Below are 10,292 nucleotides of genomic sequence, written 5' to 3' on the forward strand. Positions count from 1 at the left end.
CAACATATCGCGTGACTCCAAGTTCACTTCGATATGATGGTTATTATATCAATATTAGCGCATAAAGGCGTTTCCACCACCATTTCTCGCATAATTAATTTTACAGACACAAAAAGATCCCACCATGTCGAACGAACAAATTACCTGTCGGCATTTATAAAATTGTACCAAAACTACCTGTTTCCATCACAGCTGTCTTTATTTTTTTATACGGTATGAATTTACTCCAGAGGAGGCTGGTGGGAGGAGCTATAGGAGGATGGGTTCATTATATGGCTGGAATGGAATAAATCGAACGCATATCAAACACATCAAACATATGGAAACCACATTCCATTCCAGACATTACAATGAGCTCATCCTCCTATAGCTCTTCCCACCAACCTCCACCGCTTTACTCGCATAAAAACTGTGGATGGAAACGTGGTTAGTGTAGCACTAAAAATAACATAAGGTAGAACAAAAACACAGAAGAAAAAAAGAAAAAAAGAAACAAGAACACAAGAAAGTAAGAAGCTATATACAGGGTCAGTTTCAATACCATATTTACAATTTGCAGGGATACTGGAGTGATAGAGGTAAATATGTATAGGGGTAAGGTGACTAGGGATCAGGATATATGATAAACAGTAGCAGCAGCGTAAATTGTGATTGTATGTGAGTGTGTGTGTGCCTGTGTGTAGAGTCAGTATAAAAGTGTGTGCATGTTATGTGTGTGTTGGAGTGTGCATGAGTGTGTAGAGTGCTGTGAGTGTGCATAGAGACAAAAATTAAAAGAAAGAGTCCAAAAATGTTAATAAAATACAAGGGTCAACACAGACAGTCTGTGTAGTCATTCTGTTAGCTGTTTAGCAGTCTTAAGGCTTGGGGATCAGTGAAGGGAAGCCAGTTTTCCCCAAATAATTGACAAAGAAAAAAAGAAAATAAATATGTTTTCAGAATTGTCCTTCAATTCGCAAGAGGCTTCACCGGAGAAAGCATCCGAGCGAGCGAAACAGCGCCCCTCTGTCTCTGTATGTGTAGGCCATCTATCTGATGCAGTCTGGTCATAAAGAGTATGGCATTGTTGCCAACCAGCCTTGAATGCAAGGGGAGCAAGCGAGCATTTGGCCTCCCTTGATAAAAAAGTATAAAATAATAGCCAATCAGTGTTGAACTAAACTGTGAATGGTCCTGGCGCACCAAATAAAAGTGTCAATGGAAGACAGTTTGGATTTGGCTTCAATCCTATCACAGAGAAATATGTCATCGATAGAAACAACTTGAATTGATGCATCTCGTTGTGCTGTTGTCCTCCGGTGGCTAGCTAGCTAGCTAAAATTGGCCATTTTCTAAATTAGCCATGGATGGAGATAGGGATTTGGACTTGTGGTTCTACTTACTTCTCTGTACTGGCCAATGATTATAACGGCGATTCTGATCCAACCATAAAATACATTGTGCTCCTGGACTGAGAGGATGGACGTTCATTATGTAGCTAGATGTAGAAGGCTAATGTTAACTAGCTAACGTTGCCCATGAAAGGAAGATAGGCTAGCAAGCAAGCATTTTAGCTAGGTAGCCTAGGACAACAAAAAATAAAAGCGTGTACTGCATGACAGAGTCATAGACCGTTTCGTTAACATGAATGAGAGGAGGATGGCATTGCCGTTTCTCTACAAGTAGGGTGAGTCAACATGTTTTTTCTACTTGCACGAACGCACAAACACACACAGACAGAACCATGGACAGCCACATCATATTTAGCTTACATTGATTGAACTAAATTGTTTTTGGTATCTTTTAGTTGTCACTGTATTAGACTAAGCGTAGGTAATTTGATGATGTTGAAATGTTGAAGATGAAATAGTGCTGGAATAGTGGAGGCAGCTCCTGTTTTCTTTGCAACTTGCAGTAACTCTCTGTGGTTCTAAATCAATAGTTGTTTAGTAGTCCAAAAATGTCGGAAACATTAACTTTTCTTGACCATGCTGTAGGTCATGTAACTGTTTGTTACATGCAATATGCTTTGTGGACAGAGGTTGTTCTCCGGTTTCTGCCTCTGTGTCTTCTTATTGTCTCGGCCTTAGGCATATACTGTATCACGGTCACAAGGCAAATTAATTAACAGGTTATTGAGCAAACAACAATTATTCTGGTTTGGCTTCCCAGTGATTTTACCCACTCACCGCTACTGTTGGGGATAGAAGCTGTTCAGGAGCCTGTTGGTGTCAGACTTGATGCACCGCTACCGCTTGCCGTGCGGAAGCAGAGATAACAGTCTATGGCTTGGTTGGCCTTCCGGGCCATCCTTTTACACTGCCTGATATAGAGGTCCTGGATGGCAGGGACCTCGGCCCCAGTGATGTGCTGGGCTGTCTGCACCACCCTCTGTAGCGCCATGCGATCGAGGGTGGTGCTGTTGTCATACCAAGCAGTGATACAGCCAGTCAAGACGCTTTCAATGGTGCAGCTGTATAACCTTTTGAGGATTTGAGGGCCAATGAAAAAACCTTTTCAACTTCCTGAGGGGGAAGAGGCGCTGTTGCGCCTTCACGACAATTTTAAGTCCTTAGTGATTTGGACACGTAGGAACTTGAAGCTCTCGACCCGTTCCACTGCAGCCCTGTTGATGTGGATGGGGACATGCTCGCCCCCCATTTCCTGTAGTCCACGATCAGCTCTTTGTTTGATGACTTTTTGCAAATCCAAGTAGTTTTCCACGTTGATTCAACGTCATCACATAGATACAGTGGCTTGCGAAAGTATTCACCCCCCTTGGCATTTTCCTATTTTGTTGCCTTACAACCTGGAATTAAAATGGATTTTTTGGGGGGGTTCTATCATTTGCTTTACACAACATGCCTACCACTTTGAAGATGCAAAATATTTTGGGGGGTGAAACCAACAAGAAATAAGACAAAAAAACAGAAAACTTGAGCGTGCATAACTATTCACCCCCCGAAAGTCAATACTTTGTAGAGCCACCTTTTGCAGCAATTACAGCTGCAAGTCTCTTGGGGTATGTCTCTATAAGCTTGGCACATCTAGCCACTGGGATTTTTTTCCCCATTCTTCAAGGTAAAACTGCTCCAGCCCCTTCAAATTGGATGGGTTCTGCTGGTGTACAGCAATCTTTAAGTCATACCACAGATTCTCAATTGGATTGAGGTCTAGGCCATTCCAAGACATTTAAATGTTTCCCCTTAAACCACTCAAGTGTTGCTTTAGCAGTATGCTTAGGGTCATTGTCCTGCTGGAAGGTGAACCTCCGTCCCAGTCTCAAATCTCTGGCAGACTGAAACAGGTTTCCCTCAAGAATTTCCCTGTATTTAGTGCCATCCACATTCCTTCAATTCTGACCAGTTTCCTAATCCCTGCCGATGAAAAACAACCCCACAGCATGATGCTGCCACCACCATGCTTCACTGTGGGGATGGTGTTCTCGGGGTGATGAGAGGTGTTGGGTTTACGCCAGACATAGCGTTTTCCTTGATGGCCAAAAAGCTCAATTTTAGTCTCATCTGACCAGAGTACCTTCTTCCATATGTTTGGGGCGTCTCCAACATGCCTTTTGGCGAACACCAAACATGTTTGCTTATTTTTTTCTTTAAGCAATGGCTTTTTCTGGCCACTCTTCCATAAAGCCCAGCTCTGTGGAGTGTACGGCTTAAAGTGGTCCTGTGGACAGATACTCCAATCTCTGCTGTGGAGCTTTGCAGCTCCTTCAGGGTTATCTTTGGTCTCTTTGTTGCCTCTCTGATTAATGCCCTCCTTGCCTGGTCCGTGAGTTTTGGTGGGCGGCTCTCTCTTGGCAGGTTTGTTGTGGTGCTATATTCTTTCCATTTTTTAAATAATGGATTTAATGGTGCTCCGTGGGATGTTCAAAGTTTCGGATATTTTTTTATAACCCAACCCTGATCTGTATTTCTCCACAACCCTGACCTGCTCATTCCAAGCAACTGCTGTGGGGACACACATGAACTCTGGCACACCTTTTCATTCTGTGGTTTACTTTGCACACTTACCCTCTACTCGACTTCTGGAACTCACAAACTCAGCTGTAAAACTGCATCTCAGCCTCTGCTACAGGCAGCAGTGCAAGCTTGCATTGGCACACAGCACAGAAACTATTGCTGCCCCTGCAAACACATGAATGTGGATAACAATTCCTCAGCTGTCAAGTAGTCTAAGCTATCAATTAAATTAGAGAATGGTCCCCATGATAATGCAAAACACATTCTCATATTATCTCAATATTTTCCACTTCTTTGTGACTGATTATGGCCTTTGAACACAACAGCTGTCCCTCTCTTGTTTATTGGGCTTGGGCACACACAACATAGCTTTATGTTCCTCTCAAGACATCATACAGCAGGTCCCAGAATCCTATACACAAGGCCCAGGGCCCTACCATCAACCTCACATCCCCATACTACTTTTAAACAGCACACCATCTCAACATTCAGCACAGAGGTGGGATGATATATTCAAGGAAGGGATGGTGAAGTTGTCCAACCCCCCACAAACATCAAACAACAATGCGGAGAGCACAGAGGTGGGCCTGTTGACTGCCCCCATAGTCCCCATCGTCCCCCAGTAGATTGGGTTCATCCACCATGGCAGTGGGTGTCTGTGTGGGACCAGGGACCATGACTAAGGTGACATGATCTGGGTCATCGGATCTGGGTCATCGGATCAGAACAACACCATCCCCAACTCTGGACATTCACATCCTGTGCCATGTGAGATATCTCATCCTCTTTCTCAGTTTGTGGGGACTGTTCAACCTTCTAACTTTGTTTCTCTTCAGCACTTTCTTCACTGCTATTCAATGGTGATTTGAGTGGAGCAGGTGATTGTGGCATAGACATGGTAGGTGATAGATCCCATGGATCTGGTGGTGATAGCACCCTTAGAAATCTCCTGGTGTCTTCACAGTTTTCTTATTTTCTATATTTGGGCATTATATCTACAATACTCTGCAAGCAAACACACACAAACACACACACACACACACACACGGGGTGCAACTTTGGTTTTAGAAGTGTGAGGGACATAACCTTGCAGGGGGTCTGGGGTTCCTCCCTCAGAATTTTTCTGGGCATCTGAAGCTAAAACCCTTTTGGGGTCATTTTGGGGTCATTTTTATTGTAAATAAGAATATAATATGTTTCTAAACACTTCTACATGAATGTGGATGCTACCATGATTATGGATCATCCTGAATGAATTGTGAATAATGATGAGTGAGAAAGTTATAGATGCACAAATATCATACCCCCCCCAAAATGCTAGCTTCCCCTGTTATTGTACTCTAACATTAAAGCTGACAGTCTGCACTTTAACTTCATAGTCATTGTTTGATTTCAAATCCACACCTTTGGAGTATAGAGCCAAAATAAGAAAAAATGCTTCACTGACCCAATAATTATGGAGGGCACTGTAATTCATATCATAGGCCTAATAGTACTCTAGAGCTCTTTTTACTTGCACACAATATAGCTGGATAGCCCTGTCCTGCCCCTAGGGGTCCACCACCCTGAAGCCCCTCAACCCAACACACCCCACTCAGCTTTAGGATCTTAGTGAAACATACATTATTGGTTTCAGGTGTGTTGGGCCAAGGCCAGAGTTACAACCAACAGTATGGCAGAACCCCAGAGCCAGGACTGAGCAGCCCAGCAGCTAGGGATTGCCTAAATAGGTATCTCCCCTGATGTGGGCATGTTTTCAATACAGACTCCTTTTGTCATACAGTATTCCATATAAGGCATCCAGACCTTATGAAAGTTGCACAGTATACCTTTAATCTTGTAATATATCAAATCTAGTTATACATAACTTGACATTTCTGACATCCATTGTGACATAGTGGGAGGCTAACCAACCTTCCAATTAATGGCAATGCATTTCTTAGCTGCTATAAATGCTAGGTTACACAGTTTCTTCAGATAACAGTCTCCAGTATCAACATTACCAAGCAAACAAAAACAGGGAGAAGGGAGAATCTATTGACATGCTGAGATACAAGAACATACTCTTTGCCAGAATTCAGCCAACCTTCACAAGACCATAACATATGCAAATATGTCCCCTTTTGTGTTTTACACCTCCAGCAGAGGAATTACATTTCAGAATGCATGATATTCAGTTTCACTGGCATATAGTACGTTCTATGGATGGTCTTAAACTGAAGTCATTTATGTCTGAGATTATATGAACATGGCTGGGCATTCAAACATATCTGTATCCATTTATCATCATCAATAGGGTCTCACAGGTCTTCCTCACATTTCTGTTTTACATATTTTGTGTCATTGGGAAAATTACCCTATCAACCCTTGATACAGTTTGGAAATCAACTTTAGAGGTTTGTCAGACTGCCTTAATATAGTTTCAATCTTTGAAGCTTTTGGCATGTCCAGTGTTTGCTGCACAAAGAGATTAAGAGTGTTGCATCTGCAAAAGTTCACCTCAGCTCTATCACAGACTGGACTTCACTGGTTGGCTGACCCTGCTGAAATCCCTGTCACCATCTGATCCTGCTCAGATGAGGCATGACAAAGAATTACAGTGGTGTACATTTATACAATATGTTATCCAATAATAGAATCAATGCTTCAATAATAGAAATGACCATTATTCCCAGATCCCAGACCCCATACTGTAGCCCACCCATCAACTCAAGATGGAACTTTGTATCCATTCACTGGTTGTTATAATATACTGCAAAATTCACCTGAGCTCCATAGACTGGTTTTCCCTGGCTGTCTGACCCTGCTGGGACACCTGTCACCATCTGATCCTGCTAAGACATGATGAGCATAGTGTTGTGTACCGACTGTGCACCATGACAGTGAAGCCAGTAGAGCTGTTTATACCATGTCAGTGTGAAAAGTAGGGAATTAGCTAGGGAAACTGACAGATCAATAACGTTACATTGCTATACTGACTCTAAATAAACCTCACATTGCGCTGTCAAAAAACGTCTGAATATCGGTCTTCAATCATTTGGCCATTGGTTTCATCGTTTGATTCAGGTCTAGACTAGTGTGATTGAGGCAAAAAATTATAGTTAGTGAGCTAGCTAGCTAGCTAACGTTAGCAAACTTTTGACCAGCTCTAATGGTATATCAACTGGCAAAAACTAGCCAAGTTTATGTACTTCTGTTGAAACAGGACAAATCAAAGGCTACAAAACATTTCCATACACACAACAGCTGTTAGATACTGCTTCCTGACAGATAGCTAGAGGCTAGAGCTGAACTGGCTGTGGTAGCTACAGTACTACCTAGCTAGCTAGTTCATTCACTTCAGAGAGAACTTCAGTCGATGAAGGGATGAAACATGTAGCTAATGCATTAGCTAACGTTTCATGTCAGTTACACTAAAAACTCAGCACTGTGAATAAATACTTATTTTTCTGTTAAGTCAAACAGCAGTTACCTTGCCAGCTACATCAATCAAATAAAGAGTAGCCAGTTTCTGCTCTGCTTGCTTTTACAACTCAGAGAAAAAGCACAACACACACAAACAGTTGCCTCTGTTCGCACGTTCTGTGGTGTCTGCACGGTCCTAAATCCAGCCGGTTGATACCGCCAAACAGCCTACCCGACAGCTCTGAAGCGTCCGCATGGTCCTAATACACACCGATGTCTCTTTTTATATCACAGATAAAACTGCGGGGGACAAAAATGTTTGCCCCGTCCCCAGTGAAAGTTGTGCCCCTGCACACAAACACACACACACACACAGAGGAAGAAATCAAGCCTGAATAAGATAACAGGAAGAGCCTTGTGCTGCAGGGAAAGATAAAGATCATATCCATTGTGTGTGCGTGTGTGTGCCCCTGTGCGACTGTGTGAGTCGTGTGTCCAACTACTAAATGAAGTCTACAGATGACCTGTAGCCTACTGTTGCTTACTTAATTGGGAGAGTCCCCAATGTCTCATTCACAAAGCTTTTGTGGCTCCCTCACTACCTCCATTTCTTTGACATAGAGAGCATGGAACATGTAATTTTACTACATGTTGTCTGCAAACATCAGTAAACAACTTTTCCACTTTCCCACGCTCTAATTTAAAGCCATTTAAAATGTCTCCTCTGTTCAATTTCCAAGACTTGCACATGATCAGAAATAACAAATTAATTTGTTCAAAAATGAAGGAGAAGCAAGAGAGAGAGAGAAAGAGGCTGCAGTCCAAATTCAAAGTAGACAGCCCTCGGACCTAAAGCCTCAGCCCCTTGAATGACGTTTTACATCGTCACATCCGAGTGTACCTTCAAAATCCCTTGCCCAAGCGAGGGAGAGTAATGATCGGAGAGGCAACGTCCTTGGTGGAAATCTTGAAATTGAGCTTAAAAACAACCAACCTAAAGCTATTCATGTACCTTGCAAGCTAACGTAGCTAGCTAGCACTCCTGTCAGGTAGCTAGCCAGCTGTAGCTGCAGAATGCTGTGATAGCCATGCTGGTTAAGTGTGCCTTGAATTCTAAATTACATTTACATTTACGTCATTTAGCTCACAGAATGGGACCGCCAAGGGCTGAAGCGCGTAGCACGTAAAAATCGTCTGGCCTCGGTTGCAACTGTCATGACTTCGGCCGAGGCTGCCTCCCCTCCTTGTTCGGGCAGGCTTCGGCGTTCGTCGTCACCGGAGTACTAACCATTGCCGCCCCAATCATCATCACAATTGTCTTGTCTTGTTATCACACACACCTGGTTCTAATCCCCTAATTAGTCAGTGTATAAGTGTTCCCTCTGCCCCCTTGTCCTTGTGGGTGATTGTTTATTGTGAAGGTTAGTGAAGCTCGGTGGAGCTCGTGTATTTTGTTAGACGGGAGTATTTTCCCGTGTGCCTTGTAATTTCCAGTGCACCTGTTTTGTGCCCTGGAGTGTGTCTGACGCATTTCCGTGTAACCCTGTATTTTGCGAATTAAAGCCTGTTGCTGTGATTTACCCTCCTGCGCCTGACTCCTTCAACACCACCGCATCACAGCAACACTCACTACCGAGTTCCAAACTGCCTCTGGAAGCAAGGTCAGCACAATAACTCTCTGGAGTGATGAATCACGCTTCACCATCTGGCAGTCCGACGGACAAATCTGGGTTTGGCGGATGCCAGGAGAACGCTACCTGCCCGAATGCATAGTGCCAACTGTAAAGTTTGGTTGATGAGGAATAAAGGACTCGGGCTGTTTTTCATGGTTCATGCTAGGCCCCTTAGTTCCAGTGAAGGGAAATCTTAACGCTACAGCATACAATTATATTCTAGATGATTATGTGCTTTCAACTTTGTGGCAACAGTTTGGGGAAGGCCCTTTCCGGTTTCAGCATGACAATGCCCCCGTGCACAAAACAAGGTCCATACAGAAATGGTTTGTCGAGATCGGTGTGGAAGAACTTGACTGGCCTGCACAGAGCCCTGACCTCAACCCAATCGAACATCTTTGGGATGAATTGTAATGTTGACTGCGAGCCAGGCCTAATCGCCCAACATCATTGCCCGACTAATGCTCTTGTGGCTGAATGGAAGCAAGTCCCCGCAGCAATGTTCCAACATCTAGTGGAAAGCCTTCCCAGAACAGTGTAGGCTGTTATAGCAGCAAAGGGCGGACCAACTCCATATTAATGCCTATGATTTTGGAATGAGATGCTCGGTGAGCAGGTGTCCACATACTTTTGGTCATGTACTGTATGTTGACGATGACATTAGCTAATATGGTGATTATGATGTAGGCTGTGTGTAGCGGTTAGTATGAACTTTTGGCTTTTGTTTTTTTCGCCTGGCCACAGAATAGCCCGTAGATGTGAGAAGGAATTATACAATGAGCAACGCGATCGTGCTGTTTGTATGTGGCTGCTATGAAAGTCAACTGTGGGGATGATCAGGGGTGTATTCATTCCGCTGATTCTGTTGAAAAACGTTTCTTAAACGGAAGCACATTTTTTATTTATTTTTATTTAACCTTTATTTAACCAGGTAAGCCTGTTGAGAACAAGTTCTCATTTACAACTGCGACCTGGCCAAGATAAAGCAAAGCAGTGCGATAAAAACAACAACACAGAGTTATATATGGGGTAAACCAAAACATAAAGTCAAAAATACAACAGAAAATAAAAAATCTATATACAGTGTGTGCAAATGTAGCAAGTTATGGAGGTAAGGAAATAAATAGGCCATAGTGCAAAATAATTACAATTAGTATTAACACTGGAATGATAGATGTGCAAGAGATGGTGTGCAAATAGAGATATTGGGGTGCAAATTAGTAAAATAAATAACAATTGGGGATGAGGTAGTTGGGTG

The sequence above is a fragment of the Coregonus clupeaformis genome, chromosome 7, assembly GCF_020615455.1.
Source record: "Coregonus clupeaformis isolate EN_2021a chromosome 7, ASM2061545v1, whole genome shotgun sequence".
Taxonomy (NCBI): Eukaryota; Metazoa; Chordata; class Actinopteri; order Salmoniformes; family Salmonidae; genus Coregonus; species Coregonus clupeaformis.